This window comes from Desmodus rotundus, chromosome 7 (assembly GCF_022682495.2).
Source record: "Desmodus rotundus isolate HL8 chromosome 7, HLdesRot8A.1, whole genome shotgun sequence".
Classification (NCBI taxonomy): Eukaryota; Metazoa; Chordata; class Mammalia; order Chiroptera; family Phyllostomidae; genus Desmodus; species Desmodus rotundus.
In genome coordinates this window covers 24,697,208-24,708,399 of record NC_071393.1, presented here as the reverse complement: position 1 = coordinate 24,708,399, position 11,192 = coordinate 24,697,208, and the positions used below count along the sequence as shown (strand labels likewise).

Below are 11,192 nucleotides of genomic sequence, written 5' to 3'. Positions count from 1 at the left end.
AGTGACTCATGGTTGGTAAATGGTAAATGACTTGCCGTGCTTGGCTAACAAATCGGCTTCCTGGAAATTTATTTGGGATGCAGTCTTGTTTCTTTTTTCGTGAAGAAGTTCTGTGTGCTGATGAAATCTTTTAGAGTTCCTGTGTTTTTCAGATTACCCCCTCCCTGTGAGTTGAGAATACTGTGGTGCGTGCAGAGTCTGGTACTGTCGATGCCCATGCTGTTCTTTGAGCACAGGTGTAGTGTCACTGCACAGTGAACGCAGCGTGTACCACCTAAGTGGGTAGCAAAACCCGCACTCTTCTGTGCCGACACTCGAAGTCCGTTCTCTCTTTGCTTATTTCTACATGGCCTGTACGAACGGGTCATTCCAAAACGTTCTGTGGTGCTTGCTGCCTGTGGAGCGTGAAGGTGCCGTTGCACTCACGCCCCAGCGCTGCATTCCCCTGCGCACTGCGGAGCTGTGGGAGGTCTCCTGCAGCTGCCAGGTGCTGCCCTGGGGGTGCGAGCGCAGCCCCAGCGGATGCATAAACCAGTGCGGCTGTGCTCCAATGAGACGTTACTGGTGGACACTGATGTTTAAGTGCCGTGTGGTTTTCACGTATCATTGGAAATCGCACTTCTTTTGATTCCCCCCCCCCCAAATGTTTAAAAATGTGAGAATTAGTTTTAGCTCACAGGCTGTACAAAAACAGGGAGTGGGCTGGATTGGCCCTAGTTTTTTCACCCCTCTCTGCCTTATTATATAATTGTAACTTAAGATGTAAGGCTTTCTTAAACCTTCCAGATGGAAAGTGGTTTTATTTTACTTCTTATATGTTGTTCATAGCTCTGTTGCAATACTAAATCTCATTCTAGTTGGCTATGAGTGTATTTATCTCCTTTACTATGTTGTGAGCTCTCTGGGATTGCATATCGATCATTTTGTATTTATTTTACTGAAGCATAAATTTCAGAAGAAGATATAATCATGACTCTCATAAAAATATAAAACGAACACACACCAAAGATTTGATTCAATAATTGATGAAGGAATCAGTCAACTGTTACAACTGGTCCAAAGGAGAATTTGAAGTACAGTACGGTTAGAGATCGATCATGCTAGAATTGATGCAAAGGGGCTGTCAGGCTGGCAGGGCTGTTCCGTTCCGCTGGATGCCGTGTGCATTTTTATGGACAAAAATTGTTTCTGCTACGGGTTTTCTACAGTTAACTTTTCTGCAGGGGTGTGACGTGGCCGAGGCAAACACGAGCCGATCACATACCCCTGTTGGACCAGCTACTCCCTGGAGCTGTCAGCATTCCTTTGAAAGGATATGCAGTAATCTCTTTTGCCCGTTTTTAAATCTCCCACATTTTTTCCAGTTTTTATAACTTCCAAAAAGTCTACATTGAATTTGTCAAATGGGAAGAAAGGTGATATTTGTTATCATATGGTGGTTAGTATTAAAACATCACATGTGCCCTGGCTGGTGTGGCTCAGTGGATTGAGTGCAGGCCTGCGAACTAAAGGGTCATCAGTTCGATTCCCAGTAATGGCCCATGCCTGGGTTGTGGGCCAGGTCCCCAGCTGGGGGCATGCAAGAGGCAACCACACATTGCTGTTTCCTCCTTGTCTTTCTCTCTCTCTTCACCTCTCTCTAGAAATAAATAAATAAAATCTTTAAAAAAAAAAAAAGCTACATGTTGTATAGGAGGTCTGTCCAGAAAGTATCCAGCTGTGCATTATGAAAAATAGAGACATTTATTGAAGAAGACACAAGATACCAGAAACACTGTACATAGGACAATGACACTTAAGTCCCCTTCAAAGTAGGCACCTTGGGACCTGACACAGCTCTCCTGATCATTATCAGCTGACCCATCTTATTTTCCTGAATCTCACTGATGGTCTGAAATCTCTTCCCTTTCAAAGGTGATTTTAGTTTTTGGAAAATCCAGAAGTCACAGGGCGCCAAATCTGGGCCTAAGGGGGACTGAGCTTCCTGGGTGATTTTATGTTTCACAAAAAAACTCTGCACAGGACATGATGCATGAGCGGGTGTGTTGTCGTGATGAAGCTGCCAATCACCAGTTGCCCCGACCTTTTGAATCATCCAGATAGTTTCCACAGAGGAATGTTCAAGCTTAACACAAAATTTGATGCAGATTTGTTGCTCTACTTGCTCAGCCATTTTAAATGCCACGGCCACACAGTACACATGCTCACTAAACAGCATCTACCACCCCCAGTGATTAGTACAGTGAAGGCGTCATTGTTCACCCATGTGCATTCCAGTCCACTCTCCTTGGCTGCCAGGTTACATCAGTGGTTGTACTTTTTCCAGACAGATCTCTTACATAGAAAGTTACTGAATTTTCCTTTCTGGAGTCCACATTGATTTGTCTATGGGAATTATCATTTATGTCATACTTTGTAGAACCTTATTATATCATTATTTTGGTACTATATTTTTTCATGTGTAAATTTTTTGAAGGCAGGTGCTCTGGTTCTATTTAAAAATCATAACTCAATAAATAGTACATCGCTTAGTTGCAAAAAGTGTTAGTGAATGATGGATGAAATAGATATGAGATCAGAGCTACTAACTACACTTTCTCTAGAAAATTGCATTGATTTTAATGAAGAGATAAGAGTAAAGAAAGTTTGGGACCTTTCTCTCTTCCAATAATAATCTATGTGAAATAGCATTTTGAGAATGAAGTTTATTATTAAGAGAAATCAATCTTTATAAAGTATTTCTCCAAAACAATCCCATTTAGTTAAATTTTGAGTTGCTTTAGAAATAAAAAGTCTTCACTGTGAAGCTTTCGATTTGTGTGGTATAGCCAGAATGTTAGCTTTTTATCTTTTTATTAATCCTCACCTGAGGATACATGCATTGATTGGAGAGAGAGAGAGAGGAAAACATTGATCAGTTGCCCCCAGTACATGCCCTGATGGGGGACCAAACCAACAACCTAGGTATGTGCCCTAACCAGGAATCGAACCCAGCATCTTTTGTTGTATGGGACGACACTCCAACTTAAGGAGTCACATGGGCCAGAGCAGAATAATAGTTTTAAAAAGTACATGTTCAAAAGAAAGTCAGAAACTTCTGAATTGTCAAGAATTTTAAAATTTTATAGTTCTTTGTAATTGAGATATAATATATAACATATCAGTTTCAGGTGTGTAGCATTACGATTTGATATATGTGTATGTTATGAAATAGTCAACATAATAGTCTACTTAATCTGTAACTGTGTGTGGTAACTATGTAACCACACATAGTCACAGATTTTTTTCCTTGTGATGAAAACTTTTTAAGATTTACTCTTTTAGTAATTTTCAAATATACGATACAGTATTATTAACTATAGTAACCATATAGCACATCACATAGTCAGGGCTGACTTATTTTATAACTGGAAGTTAGTACTTTTTGACCACTTTCACTCATTTTGCCCACCCCCAACTCCCTTTCTCTGGCAACCAGCAATCTGTTCTCTGTATGTATGAATTGTTTATTTTATTTTTATTTTTTAGATTCCACATACAGTTGAGGTCATACGGTATTTGTCTTTTTCTGTCTGACTTGTTTCACTTAGCATAATGCTCTCATTCATTCATGTTGTCACAAATGGCAAGATTTCCTTTGTTTTTATAGCACGCACAATCCCCCCCCCCTCCCGCCACCGCTTCCCCGCTACTGTCACATTTCCCCCCCATTCATCTGTCAGTGGGCAGTGACGTTGCTTTCAAGTCTTGGCTACTGTAGGTAATGTTGCAGTGAACATGGGGGTGCAGATATCTCTTCAGGTTAGTGTTTTTGTTTCCTTCGGAAAACCACCCGGAAGTGGAATTTCTGGATCGAATGATAGTTCTGTTTTTAATTTTTTGAGGAACCTTCATACTGTTTCCATACTGGCTGTAACTATCTACATACCCACCAACAATGCACAAAGGTTTCCTTTCCTCTGCATTCTTGCCAGCACTTATTTCTTATTTTTTTAATAATTGCTGTCCCAGCAGGTGTGAGGTGGTATCTTATTGTGGTTTTGATTGGCGCTCCCCTGATCATTTGTGATGTGGGGCGCCTTTTCATACACTTGTCGGCCTTCTGTGTCTTCTTTGGAAAATGTCTTTTCAGATCCTCTGTCCACTTTTTAATTGGTTTTTCTTTTCCACTACTGAGTTGTATGAGTGTAACCGAAACCCAGGTTGGGCTGCCTGATGCACTGAAAGTGGAACTTGTGAGACAGGTGCTGGTGCAAAAGAAAAGAGGATTGTCCAGCTGCTGTGACCTGTGAAAATCGTGGGCTCCCATCTCAAACTGCACCCCCTACTTCCTGCGTAAGCCTGTGGTTCTTACAGGGATAGAGAGGGGAGGGCTTTTTTTTTCTATCTAATTATCTTGCTAGCTTTTGGTGTGCTTGGGTCCTGTCCATTCATCTTTCTAGCTTTTAGGAAGCTTCGGCCCTGTTCATTCATCTTTCCAGCTTTTGGTGCACTTGGGCCCTGTCCATTCATCTTTCTAGCTTACAGGCGCTCAGCGTAAGAACCTCCTTCTGCACCATGTTGGCCAGTGGGGGAGACTCTCTGGTGCTCTGACTGCCTGCAGTAACATGAGTTTCTTTTTATTTTGCATAATAACTCATATCAGATGTGTAATTGTGAAAATATGTTCTCACATTCAGTAGGTTGCTTCTTTATGTTGTTGTTGGTTTCCTTTGTTGTGCAGAAGCTTTTTTATTTGATGTAATCCCATTCACCTGTTTCTTTTTGCTTTTGTTGCCTTTGCTCTTAGTGTCAAATCCAAAAAATCATCAGCAGGAACAATTTCAAGGACTTAACTGCCTATGTTTTGTTCTAGACGTTTTATGCTTTCAAGACTTATGTTCAAGTCCTTACTCGATTTTGAGTTAATTTTTGTGTGTGGCACAAGGTAGGGGTCCAGTTTCGTTGTTTTGCATTTGTTGAAGTGACTGTCTTTTCCTCTTTGTATGTTCTTGGCTCATTTGTCATAAATCACTTGACCACATATCTGTGGATTTTTTCCTGGGCTTGCTAGTCTGTTCCATTGATCTGTGTGTCTTTTTTTTTTTTTTTAATGCCACTTACCGTAAGGTTTTGATTCCTAAGTCTTTGTAATGTAGTTTGAAATCAGGACGTGTGATATGTCCAGCTTTGTATTTCTTCGTCAAAGTTGCTTTGGCTATTTGATGTTTTTTGTGTGTGTGTGTGTTTCCGTACAGATTTTAGAATTGTTTCTTCTATGTGTGAAAAATGTGTTTGGAGTTTGGGTAGAGATGCATGGAGTCTGTAGATGGCTTGGATTTGGGCACTTTAACAGTGTTAGTCACTACAGCCCATGGCGTGGGGTGTCCTTCCTGTTTGTGTGTGTTGTTTCTTTCATCAGTGGCACAGTTTTCAGTGTTCGGGTCTTTCTCCTCCTTGGTTAAATTTATCCCTAGATGTTTTATTCTTTTTGGTGTGATCGTAAATGGGATTGTTTCCTCAGTTTCTCTTTCTTGATAGTCTGCCGTTAGCGTAGAGAAGCACAACTGTTTTGTGTTACAACTTTGTACCCTCCAACTCTGAATTTATTCATGAGTTCTTCGAGGGCACCCTTAGGGTTTTCCGTATGTCATCTGACACAGTTTTATTTCTTCCTTTCCAAATTGGATGCCTTTGATTCTTTTCCTTGCCTAATTATTCTGTCTAGGACTTCAGTGCCATGTTGGACAGATGCAGTGAGAGAGAGTGGGCATCCTTGTCTTGCTCCTCATTTGGGAGGAAGGGCTTTCAGCTTCCACTTTTGAGTATGATGTTAGTTCTGGGCTATGCATGTGTGGCCTATTATCTTGAAGTACCCTCTCTCCATACCTACTTTATTGAGAGCTTTTATGGTAAATGTATGTTGAATTTTGTCAAGGGCTTTTGCATCTGTTGAGAGGATCATATGATTTTTACCCTTCATTTCGTTAACGTGGTGGGTATCCCATTGACTGATTTGTGGGTATTAAGCTGTTTTTGAATCTGTGCATTAAATCCCACTTGACCATGGTGTGTGATCCTTTTAATGTACTATTAAATTCAGTTTGCTAATATTTTGTTCAGATTTTTTGCGTCTGTGTTTATCAGGGATATTGGCTTGTAATTTTCTTTTCCTCCGGCTTTTTTGTCCGCTTTTAGTATCAGGGTAATTCTGGCTTTATACAATGACTCTGTAAGTTTTCCCTCTTATTTTTTGGAAGAAGTTGGAAGGATTGATACTAACCTCTTTAAATGTCTGGTAGAATTTATCATTGAAGCTATCTGGTCCTGGAAGTTTTGTCTGTTGGGAGATTTTTGATTGCTTATTCAATCCCCCTTTTAATGTTTGGTCTATTCTAAATAGTCATTTTTAAATCAAAACAAAAAGAACAAACCCTAAAATAGAGCTCTCCTTTTTTGATGTAACAAAATAACTAAGCGTCTTAAGAAATGTAATAAAAAGCTGGTTTTGGAAAATTAAGAGTAAAATATTCATTTGCAACGATTTAACAACAAATTATATAGTAATTAATATTGGGCTCTTTTAAAATAAAAAATGTGAATAGAGGAAATCTCTTGCCAGTTTTGATCATCATACTTCTTAGTGTTCCTTGATTTGTCGTCTTTTTACTATTGATCATTTCAATATCCTCAGAATGTATCTGTATTTCTCAAATTTTCTTTGTTACGAATAGTTTCTCACTTGTTACCTTTTCTATTAAAATTAATGTGTTCAAAGCTCAGGGCTAAAGTAGGTCATGTTGGTTGTAACAAATGAAATTGTTGTTGATAAAATCAGCGTCCTGGGTGAAAACACTCATGTGGGCTAACAACTGGAGTCGTGAAAATTAAAACAAGGTGTAAATTCTGAACCTTTAAAACGCTGACCGGTTTGGGAAGGAAGATGAACAATTGGTTCTTGGTCTTCTCAGCCCCGCGTGTGAGTCCATGCACATGCCGTCCCCTTCCTTCCACCTTTTCTCCCTCTTCCTCTCACAAACACACACATGTGTGTGAGCACGTGCTCTCTCTCACACCCACACACTCACACTCACTCTCTCTCTCCTGGCTCAGCCCTGAAGGGCGGGCCCTTTGCCTCTGCCTCCTCTCTGCTTCCCTCCTGCTAGAAGCAGGCATTCGCAGGGGCTGTACTCACTCTCTGGGTGTTCCCTCCCGGTCCCTGCACTGCTCCCGCAGATTTCCCTGTCCTCTCTACACAGACGACTGCCATGTGGGTACCTCTGGCCCTGCGAGAACTCCTTTCCCAGCTGGCGGTCCAGATTTTCACTAAATCTCATCTTTCTGCTCCTTGAAGTGAGTTTCTTTTCAACTTCACAGATTGTTTATTAATGCTAAGTTTATTTCAGCCACCCAGGTTTAAAACCTTGTATTTGTTATAAGTGAAGTGGTTTCAGTGAATTTTCCTTCAAAGACAGAGGACTTCCTTACTTGGTCATTTTGCTGCATGTACATTTGATGTCTTTCCTATTGATTTCTTGAACATACCACGTGTTCTGCCACTCTGGGGCCTCTGTGTTTGTGTTCTTTTTTCCTGAAAGTGCTTCCCCCCTGCACGATCTGCAGAGCTTGCTCTAGTCAATTCTCCCTTCATATGCTACAGTTAAGTGCTGCCTTTACTCACAGTCTTAGATGAAATAAATAACCCAGCCCTCCTCTCTCTGTCTTTCTAACGCTGCTTTAGTTTTCTCCATGGTGCTTGGAAATGCTGAACATTTGTATGAATATTTCTTTTGTTTCCATTGGATTGTAAGTTCCTTGAGTACTGGGACTTTGTCACTTACATTTGCTCTTCCATCACCTGTGCCTCGCATAGTAAATTCTCAGTAAATATTTTGGGGATGAATGAAATGAAATTGTCGTTCTCTGGACAAATTAAATGAATTGTTTTTTCTTGAGCATGCCCTGAATTTTCCTGCTTTATTTCATTTGTTGGGTATTAATATGAATTTTCGTTTTTCTTCTTTTTTTTCCCCTTCTCTCTTTTCTTTCCCTTTTAAAACAAAAGTGAGACCATTACATGTTTCTTAGACTTTTCAAAAGTACCCTTTGTATTTGGTCCACTTCCCCCCCCTCTGTTACCTGCTTTCTAAAGAGGAATGGGGATTGGTAGAAGAGTAATTCTTCCTGAATAATCTTGAAGAGGTTTTTGGAAGAGATGCGCATTTTGTGTATTACTCCTTGGACTGATAGTTGTCCACTTCCCATGGTACTTACACTGCTTTCTTTTACCCATCAGTTACAAAGACATTTGCAATTTGAATAAAAGAAAAAGATAGTCTTTGCACATGCCCCCTCAATGAATTTCTTTAGTTCTTTATCACTGTGTGGTTTAACTTTATATTTGACTGATGGGTGAATTTTACATATAATTCAGAGAAACTGGTGATGTTTATCATTTCACAGTCTTTAAAAGCTGAATGTTTTATTTAGTGTTGCTTTGTGAACAATCACAAATGCAGCCATTGATTAATATGCAAAGCCCAGATTTTGAATTTTTGCCAGCATATTATACAAAGCTCTTCAATAAACAACTCCATGCCCACCCTGTTACATGGTCATTCTGTCTGGCTGAAGATTGTGGGAATTCTCTGGTGTGAATCAAATGCTGTTAATTATTGAAGATAATTAATGCACTACTGGGAGTTCAGGAATTTGTAGTAGGTTGAATTGTATGAAATTGTTAATTTTATAGGTTAAAAAGTGTTGAAAATGGGTAGTTTTATAAGGTTAAGCCTAAAATCTTTTGAACTAGTGAAGTGATCTTAAGCCCAGCATTTTATTGTTAATTATTAAACTAAAAACTACAGTATAAATACTGTGCTATTTAAGACGTTAAGTGATCTGGGTGTTACTTTTACTGATAGAATTTATTATATGGCTTTTCAAAAAAAAATTAAACTTACAGCATATTGAAGGAGAAGAGTACAGTTGGAAGAGTAAGTATTGTTACAGATCTCAACTGGAGTGCACTGGGAAGTCTAGAATCTTGCCATTTCTTCCTTTAATGGAAAATTTTCAGTTGTCTCCATCGCTTGTGGTTCTTTGTTCTCCTTCCTACCCTTCTTCCATTCATACCCTGCCTGTTCCAGAAATAGTTTATAGTTTGTTTTTTAATACTGTATGTTTAAATGCTATATATCCATTTTTGCTAGTAGAGCTTGTGTACAAAATTCAAGTATAGAAGCAGACCATTTTCTAGTGGCACAGAAGAATAGCACTCATTTTCCTGAGTAAAACTATGAAGTTAATTGTGTACTGGTTTTACATTTTCCTAGGAACCGTTTTATAAAATGTCTGCTAAAATTATATTCAACAAAGGAACCCCATGTTTTCAGCAGAGTAAATACCTGCTGAATCAGGAGGATCACCTTTACCGATTGGGGGAGATAGGGGTGAGATGAAGGAATAGATGATTGTCCAGTGCGGACAAGAGAAACTTCAGAGTATTTAAAAATGTTGCTGATGTGCCAGTATGTTAATTTTTAAGTTGATTGTCTATCTTTTGCCTACTAGAGAATTTGTAATTATTATACTAATGGCACTTACTAATAATTTTTCCTAAATTATTTTAAACATTGCTCCTGAATAATTTTTTCCCAGTTGTTGCATGGTTCTTTCTGAGGACATATCTTCTGGTAGAAGTAAACTTTAAAGGTGATTCCTTTGCTGCAAAAGAACTGGTTTTATTATCAGTGAGAGAAATCTTTTTTTTTTCCACTTTAGTATTCCACCCTAATGTTCCCCATCAAAATAGAGAATTAAATAGGAATAACTATATAGTTTACTCCTGGGGCTTATTTGATGGCTACTTGTATGGTGTGTGAATCACCCACATACTTTAACCTACCTGCCTCCTCCTCTGATTCCTCCCTCCGTTTTTTAGCACTTGCACATTGGGAGTTCCGGATGACATGTTGGGGGAAATAAGTGAAGGAAATTGTTTCATAGTATGTTTTTAACATCAAGGGTGTTTTGCTGCATCAGAATTCTTTTAAAAATACACAAATAACTCAGTTAATTGAATTTTTTGTGATATACTTGTTTTTAAGAATTATTTTAGTGACAATGTAATATACTGTAGATTTAATAAATTTAGCTTTTCTGTTGTATTGGGATGATAATTATTAAATTTTACCCCAGTGTCTCTTGTTTTTGCTAAGAAAGTGAATAATACTTAGCCTCCTTAAAATTCTGTAAACATGTTTCATTGAAGAGATTTGCTGCCTTTCTTTGCCATGATTAAACCGTGTTTGAATTGGGAAATCGGCAGTCCTGTCTGCCTTACTTGACAGGAGGAGTTGCACATTCAAATATGCTTTTTCAGTTGTGTATGTCTATATTTGTATATACAGTCCTACTACCGTAAAGGTGGCTTCTCCAAGTTTTTCTTCTTTTAAGAGGCCAAAGAATTTCCCCTTTACTACAGTATTTTTAAGGAGGGATTTTATTGTTTATCATTATCAAGAAATATTATTTATAACATTAGTTTAAAGTCGTTGTGTTCTTCAAGTTCAGAGAACAGATAATAAAGAGAATATAATAAGACTTGAGTCTGTTAAAGGAAATACAGTGAAAAGTGAAGGAAGAGTCACCGTTTTTCCCTCTGTCTCACTTTCGGATACTTCTGGCCAGCCTTTAATGTAGGGAAGATTTTGATCCAGACTTTCTTCCTCCATGCATCTTTTAAAAAAAATTTTTTTTAGGGAGGGGAAGAGATTGAGAGAGAGAGAGAGAGAGAGATTGAGATTTATTGTTCCACTTATTTATGCATTCATTGGTTGGTTCTTACATGTGCCCCGACCAGAGATCAAACCTCAACCTTGGCGTCCTGGACGATGCTCTAACTGAGCTGCCCAGTCCAGGGCCCCTCTGCGTTTGTATTGGGTTTTTTGTTCCTTGAAGAAAAGGACATTTCCTGGGCCACTTTAATAGCAGTATATTCTTACATCGATTGTGTTGTCATGTCCTTTGTGAATGCTTATTGGTGATGTTATTGATTTTTCTATAATGATTTCAGATCCACCTTTACTGTTTTCAAGTACTAACTACTCATTTTGCCTAGTTTGTCTGTATTCACAATACAAATTTAGTATTACCATCCTGTTCATTCAGCTGGTAGTCTATATGTGTGTGCATGTATGTGTACTTACGTG

At 38.8% G+C, this 11,192-nt stretch overlaps 1 protein-coding gene across 5 annotated transcripts in view; it reads left to right on the top strand.

Moving 5' to 3' along the window:
* Positions 1 to 11,192, top strand: part of ARHGAP32 (Rho GTPase activating protein 32) — a 260,668-nt gene that overhangs the window by 97,462 nt on the left and 152,014 nt on the right. The gene's annotated exons all lie outside the window — the stretch shown is intronic.